A 21,063-nucleotide genomic window follows, 5' to 3' on the forward strand; every position below is an offset into this window, starting at 1 on the left:
CGAGTTTTCAGCGAACGTAAAAAAGTATACGCTTATATCCGGGAGAAATGTTAATTAACCGCGATAGGCTGATTGCTATCTGCGTGTGGATATTAGATGTCCTAATTAAGAGGAGTCGAGTGCGATATGCGGAATGTCAACGACACCTCGTCGAATCTCTTCTATCTTCTTTCAAGAAACCGCCTCGTGAATATCTACGTCGTAACTAAAAACAAATTTACGAAACCAAAGACACAGAGCACAAAAAAGAAATAAGATATCAGAGAAAAAGAGAGGACAGGGGGGAAAAAAGGCACGAAGCTGTCGCAGCAAAATCTGGCCAGGTCGGTAGACGTCGTAAATCTCGCAGTTGACGCCTTTCGAGAGGAAAACGACGCTGGCCAATTTACGATCGACCAACAGAGAGACGTGGGAAGAGCGGAGGTGTTCGATGGAACACCAAAGAGGAAACGTCGTCCTTACTGACAAACGGTACCGGTGGAATTCGCGGCAGGTCCTCCGCGTCTCCTCGCCTCGATTAACTTTCTTCCACTTTGCTCGTTTCCCTTGAGTCGTTTGTTAGCCATTCTATAGCCTCGACTTGGAACACGTAGTAGTATAGCAACGAAGAACGGAGAATAGTCGACCGTGTACGTACTTAAGACTGTCAACCGTATCGGATACGGAACGTCGATAATAGTCAACCGGTGTTCCCAGCCTGGCGTTTGCTTGTTAACCATTGACCGTTTTCAATCCGTCCCACGTCAACCGCGTGTCGCCGTAGGTGCGAAGACACATCCTCGAAAAAGATCCTGGCTCCTGATCGGCCCACGTTTCGCATCCATCGAACCTGAGAGACCGAAAGCATCGTCCAGTCCTTTTGATATCAAACCGCCTTCCTCGGCAAACATATTTTCGATAAATGCTCCTAAATGAAGCATCGTGTAGCCTACAGATACGTACAGGCGTATGCTACCACGAGAATCCTCGATCAACTTTGATATGTTTCACTGCGTTGCATACTGAAAGTTTCATGTTTTTCTTGGAGAGTTTCTTTAGAAGCTGTTAGTTTGGTTGGAGATCGTTGTTTTCTTCCGTTTGTCGGCGTTCTTCGTTCGCGGGGGAATGAAATGGAGAGAGGAAACACTTGTGTGTATTACTGGCGTGATCGTAAAGCACGCGTAACACGATCATCTATACACGTTTTAAAGGAAGGCTAATAATAGCTCGCTCGCGGGTGCTACCTTTTCTTGGGATCGTCCTTACAGAACACGCAGAATACATCCGATCGAACGTTAGTAATACGTATGTATTATATTATTATGATGTGTCCAGGTGATTGAAATTTTAATTCTTTCACCGACTGTCTCGCTATCTTTACCAGCTTTTAAAATTAAATTTTTAACGCGAACTAAGCTTATGATATTAGATACGTATATAAAATAAATAAACGTATTATGGTACGTACTCGAACTTCGTTATACCCAACGAAGAAGAAACTTTACTCGGGATTTTCTAAGAATATACAGTTGGAACAGACAAATCCTTTCGACGACCACTCGAATGTTTTAGGAATAGACGTTTCTAACAAGGAAATATTAGACGATTAAGAAGTGAATATTGCGATTACGATTCGTCGTACGAGATCGTTTAATTGTGATGTTGCAAAGTTCACGAGTCGTACGGGGTGGGAAACAAACAAACAAGCTGTCGCTGTCTCCCTATAAATCACCATTAGTCGCTTAAGAGCACGCAGCGCCTAGTCGTCCGCGTTGAGACCACCTTCTCTTCCGCGTCTATAGTTCCCCTTGACAGGCACTTAACTTTGATGCGAGTACGATGATCTGTAATCCCTCCTGGTACAAGCCATTGAGATATTTCTAATCAAACACGAATAAGCCAGCCAACGTCCAACAACACGGAGATATCGTTATCGTGCATATCGAGGACATCGAATAAATTTCCACTAGCATCTCCAGCTTCCAACTATCGTGTCCCTCCATTAATAACCACCTAACGGCCCAGCGTTGTCGAATTTTTCTTCCTAACTGGGAATCATGACGGATAGTTCGTTTATCAGACAACTCGAGATCGAAGTTATTTTATTGGAGATCCTCGACGGCCGTCGAAATTTACTCGCCTTCGTGGAAATACGATGATATACCGTGGAAGTTGAAGCGTAGTCCATTAACACGTTGACCGCCATGCAAATTTTATGTTTCGTTCTAGGGACTACAGCATACATACGGTATATTAAAATGTCGCGATATAACACACTATGATATTTAATTTTATGTTCTAATAAAAATTGTTTATCGTATAACGAAAGGTTTAAATTAACATTTTTGAAACAGCGATACTTCCATTCTATTAACTTCTACAGCGAAATTGCTACAGGATCACGCTACTCGCCTTTGCTAAGAGAGAAAATATCGTCGAAGCATAAAGCTCAGTGGCGATAGAGGAAAAGGGCAGGCCGCAATCTGCGACACAGGGCACGGTCGCAATTTATACTTGTACGGTATCACGTTGAACATAAAGGTTGATCGTTAAACTAAATAACGCGTGTCCCGAGCCTTGCGTAGCCACGTTTTCGCGTCGCGTGAATACGTTCGCATGCTCGTAAATCCAGCCACGTAACCGCGGTGTGAGTTAGTGCTCCAGGTTGCCTGGCTACTCGGGAGTCTAACACGCCACACGAGAACTCGAGCGACTAGAGGCTGTTGGATTTTTTTCTTATAATTGTTTAAAAAGTTAAATAATTCGCAGCTGGAGGAAGCTAGTGAGCAAAAAAGAAACGGGCTGCGTCACGTTATAATGTACAGGTTGTCGAAAGTATTCCAACACTTGGAGATACACTTTTATGAACATGTTATACCTTACACGAAACATTTTCAAATTTCACCATTATATTAACAGAATTTCAAACTAATCACAAAAGTATTTAAAGAGTGAATTATCTATTATATTGATGAACCTAAATCCTATCCAGTGGGCCCATCCTTATTCATACCGTGGACTAATTTTTTTATGAAATATGCGTATAATATTAGGTTGTTCGAAAAGTTTCTTTCGTTTTATGAGGGAATAATACTAAATAATAATAATAAAATGCACAACGTTTTTTATTTTATATTATTTTTATTTTATATTACGTACGATCCATTTTGTTCTGTTGAGATAAACACCGCGACATTTCACAGACTTGGTTTCACGTTTCTATGAAGGTGCACTGTTGTAAAAAACACGTTTGCGAAAGAAAGACACTTTTTGGACAACTTAGTATTTCGTATGACGACTTTTATGACTGACAACTTCCCCTATCCACAGAATATTCTAGTAATAGTTAATAATCGGATGTATTCTCAGTATCCGATTCGATTTCGATCATAAAAGAAATGTTCTTCCCTCCATACACCATACTCGAATAGTATCAATAATCCACACCACAGCTCATCGTATAGTAACAATTTGCTTCCAACGATACCTGCACAAATGATCGCCATAATCGTGACTGTCGAAGGATATAATACCTTTTAATTCCTTATCTAACACTTTCTCCATTTCCTATAGATATCTCTGACCATTCTGTAGAACAATTCCGTCCAGCTCATTAACGCCCTTGACGAAGGCCAGGCAGTGGAGTATCGTTCGCGCGTTCCATCCATTGAATCCACCGGGCAATAGCGATATTGCGGCGGGTCAGTACACCTTGTAAACACGGAACGCACTCACCGAGGCCCCCTCTAAGCTGGCAAGAAGTGAGTGGCAGGATGAATGCGGCTGATTACATTCAAGAGGCTTTTTCAGCCAGCCGTAGCAGCACGCCGGTATAATAACCCACCGAGCTCAGGGCCATGGTCCACCGGACGTTGCGTATCCTTGCCATTGTACGGCTTTTATTCCACCGCGTTTTCATTGCGCGACGCGACGCGTGGACGGGATCTAAGTACCGGTATTATATGACCGGGTCCTTCGCCCTGAGACACGAACGCTGTGTTATAACCTAAGTGGTCTCCAAGGATTATAAATCGCGCGAGTCTGCTCTAATTGCATCTGCTATCTCTGTACACTCCTCGTTCCTTCTATTGTTCTTTCGTCTGCGTTTCTTAATCGATCCAGAGTGGACTAGTAGCGTTAACAAACCATCTGTGCTTTCTTTCGTTGAAAGAAGTAGGCTCTTGTACATGGTTCTCGTTTTAGGTGAAAGGATTAACGAGGTACATGTTGCACGGACTAGCTTCTTCTTCCTCTTCTTCTTCGAAGAGACTGATAATCTTTAATGAGTCTGTCTAACGGTTGTCCGGTAAAACCTCGTCTTACGGTTAACTTTTGCTTGTCTTCTGTTTTACAGAACGAATTTCTGTATTTGAAGTTTGAAATGATCTGTTATACCTGCGAGCTACCTGGTTAACCTGTTCGTGGTGTAAGAAACTATTTAGAAAATAATTGCTTTTTTAAACTATCTTACATCTATGACACGAGACGCAAAAGTTTAAACTCAAAATTCTTGCTATGGTTGCAAAAGGGTTGCGCGTAATAACACCCGCGATGCTGAATATAGTACTCGCTACATTTGATGATTTAATCAAGTCTCGCTGCTGCTAGACTGTAGAAAGGTTATGAGTTCTCTATCAACGGGTCTCTACAATTCATCAAAAGGAAATTCATCAAAAGCCGAAACACTCTGATTCATCGTAATCCCTCGATTATCGCAACAGTTTCCTTTTCACCTGATTATGAACGGTGTTACGGTGTACGTGTGTGCGAGGAGAGAGTATCGCTGCATTCATTACTCAACACCTAAGTCGGATGGAAGCATTGTCGACAGTGTCGATCAGCGTGGCCATCAATCACCGCATCAGCCAACCGATCGGAAGATCGTTATTACAGATTAACGTCGACGTCGACGATGAGTGTACAGGTGAACAGATTGCAACATTGTCTGTTCCTGGTTCCTCTCTCCTTTCTTTCTTTCTCTCTTTCTTTTTTCTTCTTTGTCGTTAATTGGCTTTTAGTTATGGCGAAATTTTCAAGCATCCCCCTCGAAGAGAAGGAGGGGATGAGCGTCTTATTAAACGGCTGGGGTCGTTAAAAAATGAAATGGCCCCCTCCTTTCGATATTTCTGCCCGGTCATGCCAGCATTAGGCCTTTCATTCGCCTCGGCCGAGGAACTCAAGCAGTCGCTTGTCATCGCGCTTAATGGCAGCTTTGTAATGGCGATGTTCAACGCGTGAACCACCAACCTCTTTCGAACCGCCATAAAACGTTACACACTGATTATTTGCGTAACGCGTAGCGCGAAAAATCGGAATCGGTGACTATTAATCCTGCCGGTTGGTTGCGTGCAGACGCCGATCGCTAGTAGGACGCGTGTAACATTGTACTCGCGAGCAATCAATGGAAAGACGCGACGTACCTAATAGCGAGGAGTTTAACTGCGAGTTTCCCTTGTCCGTTTGACGTCACCTAGCGATTATATCGCAATTACTCCACGGAAATCATCATTATCGTCCGACAAGGAAAATAAACGGAGAAAGAGGAGAAAGAGAAGAACAACAAAAATGAGGGTCTTATCCGTGCTCGTTTGTTATACGCGAATACACGTGCGATGGGAGAGTACGTATGTACAACGATAAGTATCGATACCGTACCGTTAGAAAATTCTAATTTCAGTCTGTTTGGAAAATGTTTCCTGTCAGGAGAGAACGTGACCAGAAAGTACGTGTACAGCGTCGTGCAAAAGTAGTTTTAAAATTTATCTCCACGTAAGAAGACACAGAAATTTTCCCACGAAAAGTATATATACGTGGTTGTATAGTCAAAGCAGCAACATAAATAATCTAAGACTTTACTACCGCACTGTATACATTTTATCCTTCAAAACACCTTTTCTTATACGTCTATTTACTGTTAATCCTTAGTCGTACTACGCAATCCCTTTATCACTACGCTGAAGGGCAATAAACGTAGAAACGTTCCTTCAAAGTACGTTTAGTTGGCGTTGTGATATTATTAACTTTTGCAGAGTACTGTATATCGAGGACGAGTAGAAACGTATGATTACGCGTTGGTATTGTAGAAAAGATATTGGTAGAAAAGTGGAAGAGCGGTAATCAAGTCTGCTCTTGGCTTATCACTAACCAACGGTATATCGTTATCTCATCAGTGCCGAGTATTACAGGAAATCGTTACGATTCCTTCGATCCGCACCATGTACAACGTATCCATGTGCGATTACGTAGCTGTGTGATGTTCGTTGCGGGCCCCCCTCCGCGTGTACTTAAGGGTTATTATTAAGATAGCAGAGAACATATCCGCGCCGTAATTAACCCCAGCCAATATCGGAGAAGCGTGCTTACCTTCGGTCGCTTCCACGTTCGCTATTAGACAGGTCTGTTTAAGGAGTCATTTATTTCAAGCAAATATCGAACCGCGGATCGTTTGGATATTATAAGAAGGACGAGAGTTAATTCGGACAAATCCCTATAGATATATAAATATGGAAAGAACACATTGCGTTGTAAGTGAACATCGAAGGCGTTAACGATCGAAGAAGATCGTTAACGACCAATTTCGAGTTAGCCGCAAAAACAAAACTTCTGTTAATCGCATATGTGTAGATTATAATGATTTACACAAGTATAATTACGTAGTAGACACTTGATAGGGATGCCGTAGCTATTAACATTTATATAATATTTCATAAGTTACGACAACAGAATACCAACGTTGTATGCCAATAACTTTTAGCAGCAAAACATATCTCAACCTATGCCTACGATCGTCAAGAATTCAGATTTACGAGACCAATCAAACACCAATCCTGGTACGTATCAACGTATACCGATCTTAGACAAGACATGGAATAAACGATGGACGTCACTTATGTTATTGAAACTAATATTTTAAGAGACCGGAAATACGTACCACGAACTATTCCTTTTGTAAAATTTATACGAGACCATACTACAATATCGTAAAATTTATACGAGATTGTATTGCAGTTAAGAAAACTTCTTCATGGTATCATCTCTGAATTACGAGACCAGCGTGAGAACTATCATGGCCCCTGACCTCAAACAGACTATCTGAATACCAATTTGTAGACCTCGAACTGTGGTAGGCGATTTAGATTCTCATTTTAGTATCTCTCATAACGTAACTAAATTTATTTGTCATATTTCCTTTTACTTCCCTCTCGCACAGTAAAATATTATATTATTAATCGAAGAAGATTATCATACAGCAGATACTGTAATTACATAGATTTCGTTAATAAAGAAATTGTCTACAACTATCACGTAGATCTTTTTCATCAAACAAGAAATGTGTAATTAAACTGGTAAAAAAGACCTTGCGATCACTGGCTATATGATTTACAGGAATCCCAGCGGCGTCGAAAATAGCCTATTCTTCGCTATTGTCTTTTATTACCACAGTGTCATAATCGATGCTCACCGGGGTAACCAGCTTTCTAATGTGCGAATGTGCCTTTAATAATGGCTATTAAGGCTAATCGCATGTGCGCGATGATGGACGATACATCCGGCTTCGCTCAAACGATTCCGATCCCTTGAATGGATTAGTCTGTTCGATCTTTTCGATCGAGGACACCCAGAAAGCGTGGCGCGAGTCGTTGTGTCAACGATGGCCTTGATTTTTTAGGACGTTAATTCGCCAGTGATTATACAGGTCGGACCACTTCGGGATGGCCCACATCAGGCTAAAGCCACGCGAGCAACTCTCCAGTAAAATGTATGCATGAAAAAGCACAGCATTTACGTACGGTACGCCAATCTACGATCATGACATTTCCATAAAAATACGTATGCCAGGCTTACTACCGACAGAGATGGCGACAGGAAGTTTAGCCAAAGAGAAAACTCGCCTGTACTATAATCAACCGGTGGAATCTTCGAGATTGATGCCGGTGGCTTCGCCTTCGTTTCTCGATACGCGTGATCTTGTAATCGACCAGCCTGCAGAGTTGATTCTAGAACGCCTCAACAGGTATATACATATTGTCGATCGTAAGTACCATCCATCATAGGACACGATTACATCTATTGGAAAATTTAAACAAATTTTACTTCGTTCGGTGTTTTATGTACGAAGCTACAATATATCATAGATTTAAAAGAACAGCGAGGTGAACAACCGTTGCTACGACGCTAATAAGATGAACGATGTATTAAATATGTCTCTATCTTTAGTACTCAGAAGTATAGTTCAGTGTCATAGTTAGCCAAGGGTAGTAATTGAAATGCGAGATTCTATCCAGGAAACAATAATTCGTTGCGACAAAGTTATTTCGGTAAAAGAAATAGCAAGCCGAAAGTTGTTAACCGACGTTCAGCAGCGGACAAAGTACTTAGTTTCTTACTACCTTTTACGAAATTCGATAATTTATTCGGCTGGTTTTTATTCGCGACTCGCGGCTCGATATTCTTTGCATAAATCGCTGATTAACGGGCGGAAACGTTGCAGCGTCTCTTGAAATCGCTTAGCGAGCTCGACGCGGATAAATTGATCGGACGAGCACGAGGAGAGTCGAACGACGAATGGAAAAAAGAAAAGTCAGAGGCCCGTAAGAGGAGTTTTATCCAGGCAATTGGCTCGTTGGTTTTACTATACTTTCAGTGGGTTGTAAATTCTTTCGTAGATATTTTCTCGGATCCGTGGATTATCTGACGACGTGAATCTCAATGTACGTACGTCGCCAGCCATAAATATTAGGGCATCCGTTACGTTCAATATTTCTTAGTGAGAAGTATTTGACTCGTACTAAATATCAGTAGGTGTCCTGTTACTTACTGTCAGCGGTGTATATCGAGAAAAGAAAACTAAGAAGAAAAAAGCATCTGAGAATATTTCTTAAGTGACGCTCTTCGATCCTAGTTTAATTTGCCTTGTGTCGCATCATGAATTATTTTTAATACGCTATACTATAATTTTACTTTCGCGTCACTCTTCCATCCCTTTCACCTTCCCGGAAGTGGTCTGACAAAATTCCCTACGCACTTGTAATTCTTTTTGGCCGTCAAGTTTTCTCCGAAGAACTGTCCTAACCACGGTTACTTCGTAGAACAGACGAAGGAAATAAATATTGGAGTGGAAAGTTCGAAGAGTCGAGCAACGATGAAGATTCTATCGGGCGTTTCTCTGTCCGCGATACGTGGCCATCCTCGAAGCACGTCCGCAGAATGGCGGGACGAAAGGGGAGGCATTATATTCTAGAATCAGAGGCCGTTTCGGAGTCAATGCACGGTCGCGTGGCACGTGTGTGCATATGGTATTAAACCGAGTACAGGACGATCGAAGAACGCGTTGGCCGAACGTCCGCTCCTCCGATGGAGAGTGGGGAGAACAATCTCGCTAATTGTCGGCAAGATTTTCAAGTTCGAGCGTCGCATCTCATTAGGACCACCAGCCAGAGGACACCGAGTCAATCAAACCGAGCAAGAGAGCTCTGGCCTCGTCCGCGTAACAAAGAACCGGATTCGCGCGCTCAAGAAAGGGAAGAGTACTCTCTCTCTCTCTCTCTCTCTCTTTCCTCCCCCGCAACCAGCCTCTGCATTTGCATGCGAAAAAGCATCGCTGCGAAAGACTGATTCGCTGGTACCACGATCTCGAGAATTCTCCTTATTTCGGCTGCTGATCAACTGACTATTGTTAGTTTGACGATTGAGAATTTTTGTTCCTGCAAGTTTGGCCAAAGATACTTTGGTGAACTGGAGCTTGACGAATTTTCGTTAGAGACGAACGATATTCAAGTATAGAGTTATCACGATTTTATCTTTAAAGAGCAGAACAACTAACTCGATAAATTGCTTTTATGAATTCGTCGTTGCGAGACATTTGGAAATTAAAGAATAAAAAAAATGAGGTACATTGAAACTGAATCACGTGTGATCCCTAAGGAAGGAACGGACAGGACGTGTCAATGGACCGGAGGTTGCGTACGTTTAGGCTTTCTCGTTTGGAAAAAGAAAGCAGAAAGAGAGAAAGAGGAAGCGAGTCACGCTCACGTCATCACGAATGCTGCCGGCATTCACGACCCCCATCACCTCACCCTTCGTCCACCCTGCTTCGTCTAACCACGATGTTGTTGCTTCCACTCACCTTCCTCCTTTTCTCTGTCCACCGAACTCCACGGACTCTCCGCCACGGAGTACACGTGCTAAACGCGGACCAACCACGAAGCAAGAACACAAAACGTTGCCTCGGCTACGTTCAAGTTTCACGGACAATACACACCGACCACTGTGAGAGAGAACTCGGAAGCACACTGAAAAACCGAGATGCTGCACGGTCTCGGATGTCTAACCCTTGTTGTCTTATTCTACTTAAGCCAAGCGACGCGCCGCGTGGAAGTGGAAAATCAATTGGTCGTTTATGATCGATTCCTCCAGCGAATAGCGTCGTACAAATCTCGTTATGTCATCGTGTAGATAATTTGATACCTTTAGTTTGTATATTAAGCGTAAATAAACGATTACTGTTTGATAATTAATTTACACGGGTAATTATGGCACTTGAACGACTATTAAGAAATTATTGAAAGAAAATTCGTACGTTCGAGTACAGCGAACATTTCATCCTTATACGTAACGATATTAAATTTCTTCTCTATGTCCATTAGGTTTCTTAATCGTTGCTTTTACCAATTATCAATCATCGCGTTATTCACTTTAATATTATACTTATCTATTAATTGTATTTGTTATTTTGTATTTTTTTAATTTTTTATTTTAATTGTAATTGTAGTTGTAAATTTTTCGTAAGTGCCCTGATTACATACGAACGAGAGTACAAATATTCCTTCATTTCGAGACAGACACACCGACGATCTTCTACGTCCTACGTAACATCAACCACCTCCTCCTCTACGAACAGAGAGCAGAGCCAAAGAGTTTCTCGTGGCGAAGATACCAAGGCTAGCAACAAAAATCAAGAAGCCACGCATGAGTCAGGCAATGGGATCGCGTTCTGAAATGAACGATACGAAAGAAGAGGAGAAGGCGCCAGTCAAGATCTGGCAACGACGGTCTGACCGCGGTGCAAGAGCGCGCGACGAAACGAAGCGGATCCCCGCGGATGATTCCTCGTAGGTTCGTTCTCCGGGGCCTTAGCTCCGGTCGATCTCCCTCATTAACATTCGACTCTTTGTCTCTGTCGTTGTCGCGGTCGTCCTACTCCGTAAGGTCGTCCCGGTCGGTACTCGAGATCCTCGCGAGAGAGTTCTTCTTCTCCTTGTGTGCCTCGTCTCTGGTTCGGCTCCTCTTCTTCTTATTTCCCCAACCGGTCGACTTTTAGTAGCCCTCTGCTCGCCTCTCCTCTCCGCCTCTCTTCTCTACAACTCTTTTCCCGTCTCTCGCCCTTCTTCTTCTGCTTCTCCACGCTTCGAACCGACTTTTTTTCCACGCGCCAGCCGGATGAAAGTAAGAAACTCGGTGGATGGCGCGAAGAGCAGAGAAAACCACCACCGAAGAGTATTCCTTGGGTGATTTCGATGTAACCTCCGATGTCCTTCGGTTCTATACGCTATAACGACGATGTTCGAAGGTAGACGCGGGTCAAATGGACGTTAACGTGGCGTGTCGCTACCAATTCGTTCGATTTTCTTCTCCACTCCGTCACAAGTATACGACGACGGACCGTCGTAGCGTAAATCGCGCGCGGTCTTTCATGGTTTTCATCCGCGATCGAGCAACGTCGATTATCCTCTTGGTCGTTTTATCTTCCTCGGTAAGCTTGATTTTCATATATATAGTTGGTGTTTCAACGGCGAGCCGATGGGGTCCAGGGATTTGAAAGGTAGCGTGGAACCGGGGCAAAAAGAGAGATGCGGCGGGAGGCCGCGCGCGGAGTGCGAGTTTTTTAATTTTATGAGGGACGTTTATCTTATGATTATGTTGATAACTTCTCGGTAAGAGCTCGTAACGTAAATTGAACCTCTGACAAGAATTTCGTGAGTGACTCAGAGAACGGGCGGATCATGGGGAACGTCAAGGTGAAAGCCGGTCGCCAAAAAAACCTACTAACTGTAAATGCCCGAAAATCGATGGCATTAAAGTAAATGGCTAACCTATACCGGGTAGCTACCATTTCTAAATCGTATCGGCTTTGTCACTTACTAACCACGAACGATTTATATTCCCATATATCCTCGTCCTCCATCGTCGATGAAGTTCTGCGACTCGAATTCGAAATCATAGTTGCCATCGCACGCGAAAAGGAATAAGAAACACGCATCATAGAATCGCCTTTCTCTCATCCTACACCGGTTGTCCGCGAGATTCTCCGGTTCGCCAGCCGCGGTGCCGCGTGTATAACTTGATAAACAAGTTTACTTGGAGAAGCCGGTATCTTATATATACTCGCTTACACTGGGTGTCCCGAGCAAACTGAATACTAATTGCTGAACCGTTCCATCCGAAACAAAACGTCTAAGCTGCGTTCGATTTAGCGTTTACATCCTCTAGTATCCTTCAACTTGAACCGTAACTCTGTATCAATGGAATTTTATGCCTTTCAGATCAGATCTTGTATATGTGTTACCGAGTGAACTAGATCTACTTGCAGACTGGTTCGGTGCTGTGAAACTATTTATGATAAATAAATTTTCGATTTGCTGCCGTTGATATTAACGCGCAAAATAAAATACGTATCAGGTTATTGGACTGATTGGAACGTTCTACCGATACAATTTGCTTATATACTTCATTAGAAAATTGCGTAGAATATATTTTTACGATAATTAAAATTTATATTTTTATACAAGATACAAGATACAAGATATAGAAACGTGGTGTAATATTATTGAAGAAACGAAACGCTATTGAACATTTGATTACGAAATTGTTGCATAATAAAGCAGGAAACAGGAAACGGGTGAGACAAAAGATATTTCTTGATCTTTTCTTGATCTTTATAAAACTTTCTAACGGGAAGAGTGTTTGATACTGAGAGTCGGATTACACAGGCACTGCAGGAATATTTTAATAAGAAAAATGAAAAGTTCAGCAACTGCGAAATAAATGAATTACCACATAAATGGAAGACCATAGTAACAATGTACATTGTGTCGAAGACCGACAATAGAATTTTCTGTTAGATGACGAAATAAATGAATTGCCATATAGATGGAAGACGATCCTAAGTAACAATGAATATTGTGTTGAAGACCAACTAGTAGAGATTTCAGTTAGTATGGCAGATAGATGGAAGATAATTATAAGTAACAATTTACATCACGTTGAAGATTAATCAGTATGTTGAAACCATCGGTTCTTTTCTTTTCAAACGACAAGAACAAAATTGGTTCTTTTCAAAGAACAAAAACGACAAAAAGTTCTCTAATCGATCTAATATGCGATTTCCTTTGATTTTAGTCTTCGAAGAATTTTAAAATCGTGGACGATCACCCGGTAGATCGTTCGAATCCCGCTGATTCGCGTTTATTAGCATCCCCGGGAGATTTAATTTTCCCGAACATCTCGAATCAGACATTTCTTCCATCGTTTTAAAAACGTTCTAGACAGTCTTGACGTCGTGCACAGTTCGTTTGTAATAAATTTGCAACTGGATCTTTCCGTCTTCTTCTTCCCTTTCTTCCATCCGCTGTCTGGTATTACAGATTCAAAGTCCAGTAGTCGACGAAGCACGATAAGAAGGTGCGAGACTCGAGCAAAGAAATAATGCCGAGTACGCAGACAGGACGCACGCCAGTTGAGATAGCAGGGACGGGAAGCCAGAACGTGTAGACCTGCCCGAGTCGTTCTACATCGGGGATTAGACTCCCTTTTAAACTCCTTGCGCGTGAGCCTCAACGATCTCCCTAATACCCCAGTCACGGAACTTCGTTCAACTCCCTTACGTCCTCGTTTGTTTCGCGTTCAACTCCCTTACGTCCTCGTTCGTTTCGCGTCCAACTCTAAATCTATGCTTTCAAGACCACAAACTTCTCAAAGGATTTTAACGAGAAGAGTTTTCGTAACGCAGAAAGCACCAAGAGACGTAACGTTCGTGGAATTATCATAATTCCCACCGCGTGGTCGTCCTACGCTTGATATCATCGAGGCGCGAGAGACGCGATTATCCGGTGTTTCCATTCGTCACTTCTCAGCTCCGGATCAGCGGTCCCGTAACATTAAATAACACGTGGCGGACACTGGAAATTAAGAGGCAAGATAGCCCCTCGGTTTCCCTCGGAAATGCTATCTAGATAGCGGCAGCAGCCGGAATCGAACCCGGGTAGAGCCAAGTAATTTTGCTAATGTCTCGGTCACGACTCGACTTCTGAATCCTTAAAACGGGTTTCCAATCTGATCCTCGGAATCCTGCTACGCTACGTCCCAGATTCCCGTCGCTAAGCCGAACGAAACGACCGTCTATTACATTAACAACGTCTTATTCGGTGTCGCGATGAAAAATCAGATATCATCTCTAGTCCATTGCGGTTAAGGGAATTTCGTTTTACTTCAAGGAGACAGGCACAAGGCCTACGTCTCCGTCTGTGAGAGAGATTCTGTTCTCTTGCTCGCCCCTCGTAGTCGTCGTCGTCGTATCGTGAACTTTGAACTCGACTGTCGACTCGCGAGTCCTCTAACCGTACGGTGAAAGTTCGTGGCCGGTATCGTTGGATCTGTGAACACCGGTAATACCTCGCCCATAAATCCTGACCCAGCTGATGACTTACTGCTTTTATCTGGCGACCATCCACCTACACTCGGCAGCCGACTTTTAAACAATATCTCACTTCTCGTGCACCTTGTTCCGCGTAAATGTTCGCTTGTACGTACACGCACCGCCGGAATTTAGGGGTATGTAAAGCAGTGCCTCTGCTGACTGGCCTCTTAAAAATGTCTTACTCCCTGTTCCGGTGTGCAACCAGCTCGCGATCAATTCTGTCCTACGTGCTGGCAGCACGTATACCTCTTCTGTATTTCTTCTTGTTTCCTCCTTTTTCCCTTTTATTTATTCGTTGATTTAATATTTATTGGAGGATCGATTTACAATCTGTACATGGGAAAATTGTCTTTCGTTGCATTTCTTCTCTTTTTTCTTTTTTTTTTTTTTTTTGTTTTTTGATTATGGACCAACGATCTACGATCTTGGAAACGCAGGGAAAAGGATCAATATATGCAAAAAATTGTCTCTCGCGATAATTATAGAACGTAACACCGCATGAATCGTGAACTTTCTTAGCCTCGGTTCTGCTATTTAAAGTATTCGTACCTTTGGTTAATCTTACGGAGATCTAACGAGAAATCGATGATTGTACTTGTTCGTGGAAAAGGTCACTTGAAAGTGATCAATGATCCTGCGTGCGCAACTACATGCATTTTCTATTATTTGTTTAATTATATCTTCTAATCTGACATTAATTCCCCTCCTTTCTCTGTTATATGTCATTTTTACGTGTAATTCGTTAAATGTTTCTGAAATGTTGAACAAATGTTTAAGTCGATTATTTTACAGGATTAGAAATTGCACGGTTAAACGGTGGTATAGAGAGATCGAATAAGTGGCAAGGCCCGCGTGTTCATTTATCTTTAATCGCACGGTTCATCTCGTCCTGACACGACGCGCAGATGTATGCAGCGTTATCGTACGACTCCTTTCTTGCGCTGGCCGACTTCTTGCCTCTCCTAAAGCTCTTCTCGCGTTTTCTCGTGTTATTGCTCCCAACGTGCCACCTACGTCGCTCGAATACATCCAACCGACAGTCGTTTTATACACGTTTTATTACGTGCGCAGAAATTAATGCCAACTGTTGGTCGACTCGTAAGACGCTAATATATATTTAATAAATAAAGCTTAAGGTGGAAATTAATATTTCAAAGTACAACATTTTTGATACTATGCTACTTGAGATAATGGTTACATGAAAGTGTTACGCATTGACGAAAAATTGAAATAATCCAAAAATATAGCAGAGATTGATACATAGAGAAATTCAGATTTTCAACAATGAAATCCAGCTTAAAGATAATTATCAAGTTTCTCTAATCGGCAAAAAATTGGCCTTTCTTTAGTGATTTTTTTTAATTATTAAGGCAGACACGCCCGAATACCTGTTGAGGATAATAGGGTAAAAGTTGGCGGCGATATCGGGGTCGTTCGAACGCCCACGGGTTGTCCGCGGGTCGTCGATCTAGCACATCTTTAGCACGTAGTGGCGAGAAACGCGGCGTTATCGTCTTATTTATACGATATAAGCCGACGTTGCGGCTTTCACGTAACGCGTGCACCGCCTTCCTTTTCTTCTTTTTCCATGCCTTAATCTCGTCTATTACGGTACACGCTGGATTTAAACAAGTTCCTTTATTATCGGCCGTGTTTACCAGACTTCCCCTCAACTTCGCGCTCCGTTACACGCCAGATTTCAATATCAACCCGTGTAACTCGACCTGCCGAAAAAAAACACCCTATCTTACATTTTCTTGTTCACCGTTGAATCTTCATGTTCTCCAGATCTGCAACCTGCACTAAAAGACTTTATCTAATTCGTTCGGTGATAGCGTTCTTTAGTATACAAGGTGTTTTTTTGGATGTCAATTGTACGAAGAGTAAGACAAAGGAGAAAATTTCCAAAATATCTGCATCTCTGGCCAAAAAATATACCGACCGATTTACCAATTTCATTATTAATTCGAAATTAATGCGGGTATAAATAACAATTGACCGAATTGTCAGAATTGAGGCCGAATTGAGAGATTCTAAACTTTGCAACGACAATGTAGTTCCATATAACTGGCGTATTTTTATTTACGAAAACGCTTTGCAACTTCTATTCCTGAGGATTCTAACGATTCCAGTTTCTTTAAAATTTGATCAGCGTGCGACAAATCAACTTCATGTATCTATATAAAATGTATAAAATTACAGCAAACGAATTTTTTCACCGCTTGTTCAGTACAACCTTTCTACGGATAACTCAAAAATTAAATACAAAGTCTTTATGCCGATAAAGAAATCATTCTCCAGCAATTGTTTAACCAATCTTTCCGATATAGCGTATAACACAATACAATGTCTATCATTACTTCCGATAAGATCCGACTAGCTGAAAGATTTTCAAGAACATCCGGCAATAATATAGAATGCGATTTTTTCGCGAAGCTACACTTAATGGATCGACGGTATGTATCTCAAGGTGGTGATTTCGACGGGGGTCTAGAGCCTGACGGTAATTTTCCGCGCATTATACCTCTCGTTACACCCACGCGAGCAGATCAACGGTTCAGCTGGCGCGTCTTTAGTTCACAACGTGACTGCGCATTATCGCTTCTATATTACGTCCGTGGGTTATTTTCTGTTCAACTTGTACCCTGTTCCCTTTTATTCCATCGCGGGTTCCACGCTGCGCGTCAAATTGTATGTAAATGATCGCGGCCTTCGATCCAGTTCGACTTTTGCTCGTTAGTTTCGCCAGCTGTGAACAGTAACCTGTCGCTCCGAGCACTTGACGGAAATTAAATGGATTTTGTATTAGCCACAACCCTCCTACACTCCTACACTCCTACGCTAGAAAACCGCCAGAAGGATTCTCACCGAAGAACAAATTTACGAAATGTTGAATATCTTATTACTTTTTGAAGTATCGTCCCTTTAGCTTCGTGATCAATTAAGTTTTATAATCAGATAATCTTATACGTTGCCATAACGTTTTTACGTCTTGTAAAAATACAGTAAATTTTGCATCGTAAATAAAACATTATTCTATGAAAACTAGCAGTGGACTTCGTTCAATACTGGGTTAGATATTAACGAAAATTGCTCGATTGCTTAATTGTTTCAATACTGGACTTTTTTTAAGGTATGGAAGAAGACTTTTCCTTATAATTACCTATAATAAATGTACAATTTTTCTCTACGATTGGATATAAATAATTCGATCTGTCTACATATTGTGAAAACACGTGCTTGCCTAAAGAAAGTTAATATAATGTAAGCGAGCCAATTCTTCTTATTTCTTCTTCTTGTTTCACGATGTTGTAATCCGTTTATACCTATACCTATAATTATCTCCTATCGTTGTAATTGCTCTAAATGACAGAAACTAATTTTCCTTCTAGAACACGCGAAACATACGAAAGAAGGAAAAGGGAATGGGTAACACGACGCGAGGCATTCTATCGAAAGAGTAGGAGGCAGAATTTTTTAGAAGATGGAATTTTAATTTTTAAGAACAATAATCTCGAACGCGACAAGCAAGATATATGTACGTCCGTTTCCTGATGGAGCAATCATTTATTCTGCTTATTAATTGATTATTCAGTTCCGATCACGTACAGGAGATGATATATGACTCGGTACATTACTCGGTTAAGAACAGGAATCTACTAGTCGCGCGTGCATAAATTACCAACGTTGATAACGAAACCCACGCATTTTCTTCAGATCTTGTTTTTCTTCATCTGTTCGGTGTCATGTAGTCGACGCCGATACCTGGAACGGCTAAATAAGCCCGGCGAAAAGAGTTTCTTCACACTTTCAGTCGGATAAAAAAAGAAAGAAATCCCCCCCTCCGCAGACGATAAATCCGATAACGAAATGAATTATATTCATGAATAATTCCGTGGAGTTCCCATTCCGTGAACCCGAGAAGAAGATCGTTAGTAATCGTTATCATCGTTCAATATATATCGATGCCGAGTATCGCGAGAAATTCTGTTCGCTATAACCAATTATTTATCTTGACGGTTTCTATATAGCATACTGAACTTCAAAATAAAAGAATTTGAATTTATGTATTACGTTCCTATGAATCTTGCGACCACGGAATTAAACGATAGTAAAGACAAATTAATTTCTGTTTAAATGAAAAAGTAAATATACAAGAGATCTGCAATCCCAGTGACGGATTAACTCATCTTTCCTCTAATTTATCTATACACATTGTTGGTTATAGATATATGCATATCTACCCGCTGTATTTATTGGAAAATTCTAACAAATTCTATGGTATTTCGTTTGTTTAAAAAGCAAAAGAGGGAAAAAATATTAAAAATGACTTTTCGCAAAACCTGCACTTTCCAATCGCATAAATTAACCGTTTCTCTCTGAAAATCGATTTTGAGAACACGCTCTTTATCCACCCGACCAAGCGACACTCGACCAAATGACCAACATGGCGTGACCCAAAGTCTCCAGAACTTTCCCCAGACATGGATCCCCTCCGCTGCTGAAATTTGTATCCAGGCAGGGCGGAGAGGGAAAAAGAGAGATATGCTTGAAAATCCACGTGGCCAGGGTATCCAGAAACGGCCAAGAAAGAATGCGGTTACGCGGCATGCAGGTTGCACCGTTGCATCGAGCGATGAAGAATTAGATGAAGATAGAGGAACGTGATGCATGGTCACGATTAGTCCAATAGGCAAGGGTCCATTACAGATAAATGTTTAAGAGGGTAGGAAACGATGGTGATACGTGAGCAACAGAATATAAGTATATTATATACATTACGGTCGATCTGCGAAGCTCTGGTCGAGACTGATCCGCGATCAAAATTAAGCGCACGAAAACATTTTACGACGAGGAACGTGCCACATTTTCATATGTCGAGGTAGTACACAATGCCTCATGAAAATATTTCAACACTTATCGTAGAAAATTTTTATGTATACACATATACATTTCGAAATTTCACTAGTAATATAGTGAAACACGACTATCGTGGTCATACTGCTTAACTACTACATAGAAGTTTTCTGTATAAATGTTTAAATATTTTTGTCAACCACGATAGGTCTTTCTTACACTTTCCTGTCTCGTTAATGTTCCCTAAAACGTATAATTGGAAATTTCAATTGAATTAAACGAGCGCGAACGTAGAGGAGATAAGTTTCGTATATTAAAGTGACAAAAACTCGTTAGCAGGGCAGAAAAATTTTAATTAAACGCTTGAGACAACCACGATCGAAGTACAATGCTAACCTTTGAACCGATGTGCGTAGGAATATGGCGCGATTTTTAAATCTCGATTAAGTAACATTATTGTTATTTAACTCTAACATATTAGATATGTTACCTTTACGACTAGTAGAAAGAATGATTTTAAGAGAGAAAAGATCTATTCGGATAAATGAAATTACGTTGCCAAGTTTGTTTAATTATCAAAACAATGCATCAAACGTAAATTGCTGCACATATATGGCTCGTGTCGCGACAAGTTGCGAGTGTCCAGTTACATCACCCTCTGCCTCGAACGCTAATGTTTGCTTTTCGTCGAACCCGTCGTTGAAATATTCGAAAAAGCTAATCAAATATGATGAACGAACTACGAGTTTTCGTTTGAAAAGCGATCACATTTATATATAATTGATTCGTATATTACCTCAGAAGAAAATCCACCGATTACAGATATATGTACATGTACGCTTAATGCATTCAAAAAAGGCGCTGCTGTTGGTCGAGAAAAAATGGCGGCGAAAGATTACAAGTATAACATAAAAAAATATTTGGACACTTACTTGCGAACCACCCGTTACATCCAGGAACGTTGATGTTCATAGCGTACCGAATGTACGTGAAAACGTATAATTTTGTGAACACACCGCTTCTTCTTAAAGAAACTCGGTCTATACACCATACGCGTTAACTCAAGGCGACACTTTTACCGAGTTCTCCGAACGCGCGCGTCTCGCGAATTCGACCGTACGAATATTCAAACGTACGCGTTCACCGCAGCGTGTTTTCAGTCCCAGTCAGCTGGTGAAACGAACTGGCGGAATCGGTCAGGGTTCGTCGAGAACAGAGTGGTCACAGTGTAGCTCGTGCCCCGGCAACATCAGCTTCGCCACTATTCCGTGGTTGCACATGTTCCTCGCTATTAAGCAGTCTTCACACTGACCACCACATCTCCGTGCACGTCAACGATCGAGAGTAGCAAAATAATGCACATTCGATTCGCCGCGGCGACCTGTCACATATGTATAGTCGACAACGAATCAGAACCATGATATCGATTAATGATATCGATTAATTTTAATCGACTACCAGTGACGTTTAACCTTCCAATTTCCGTAGGTATCAACGAGTGCCACTTTTTATTTATCCTATAATATAAGTAG

At 41.6% G+C, this 21,063-nt stretch overlaps 1 protein-coding gene across 3 annotated transcripts in view; it reads right to left on the reverse strand.

Moving 5' to 3' along the window:
- LOC126864751 (uncharacterized) overlaps positions 1 to 21,063 on the reverse strand; it is an 83,055-nt gene that overhangs the window by 60,162 nt on the left and 1,830 nt on the right. For 2 of the 3 annotated variants that reach the window (XM_050616423.1, XM_050616424.1), the window contains exon 2: positions 20,464 to 20,912. The gene's annotated coding sequence lies outside the window, so the exon portion shown is untranslated. Of the gene's footprint in view, positions 1 to 10,105; positions 10,170 to 20,463; positions 20,913 to 21,063 lie in introns of those variants that run through there. The other variant, XM_050616425.1, reaches the window with a different exon arrangement.

The sequence above is a fragment of the Bombus huntii genome, chromosome 4 (assembly GCF_024542735.1).
Source record: "Bombus huntii isolate Logan2020A chromosome 4, iyBomHunt1.1, whole genome shotgun sequence".
In the NCBI taxonomy this organism is placed as follows: Eukaryota; Metazoa; Arthropoda; class Insecta; order Hymenoptera; family Apidae; genus Bombus; species Bombus huntii.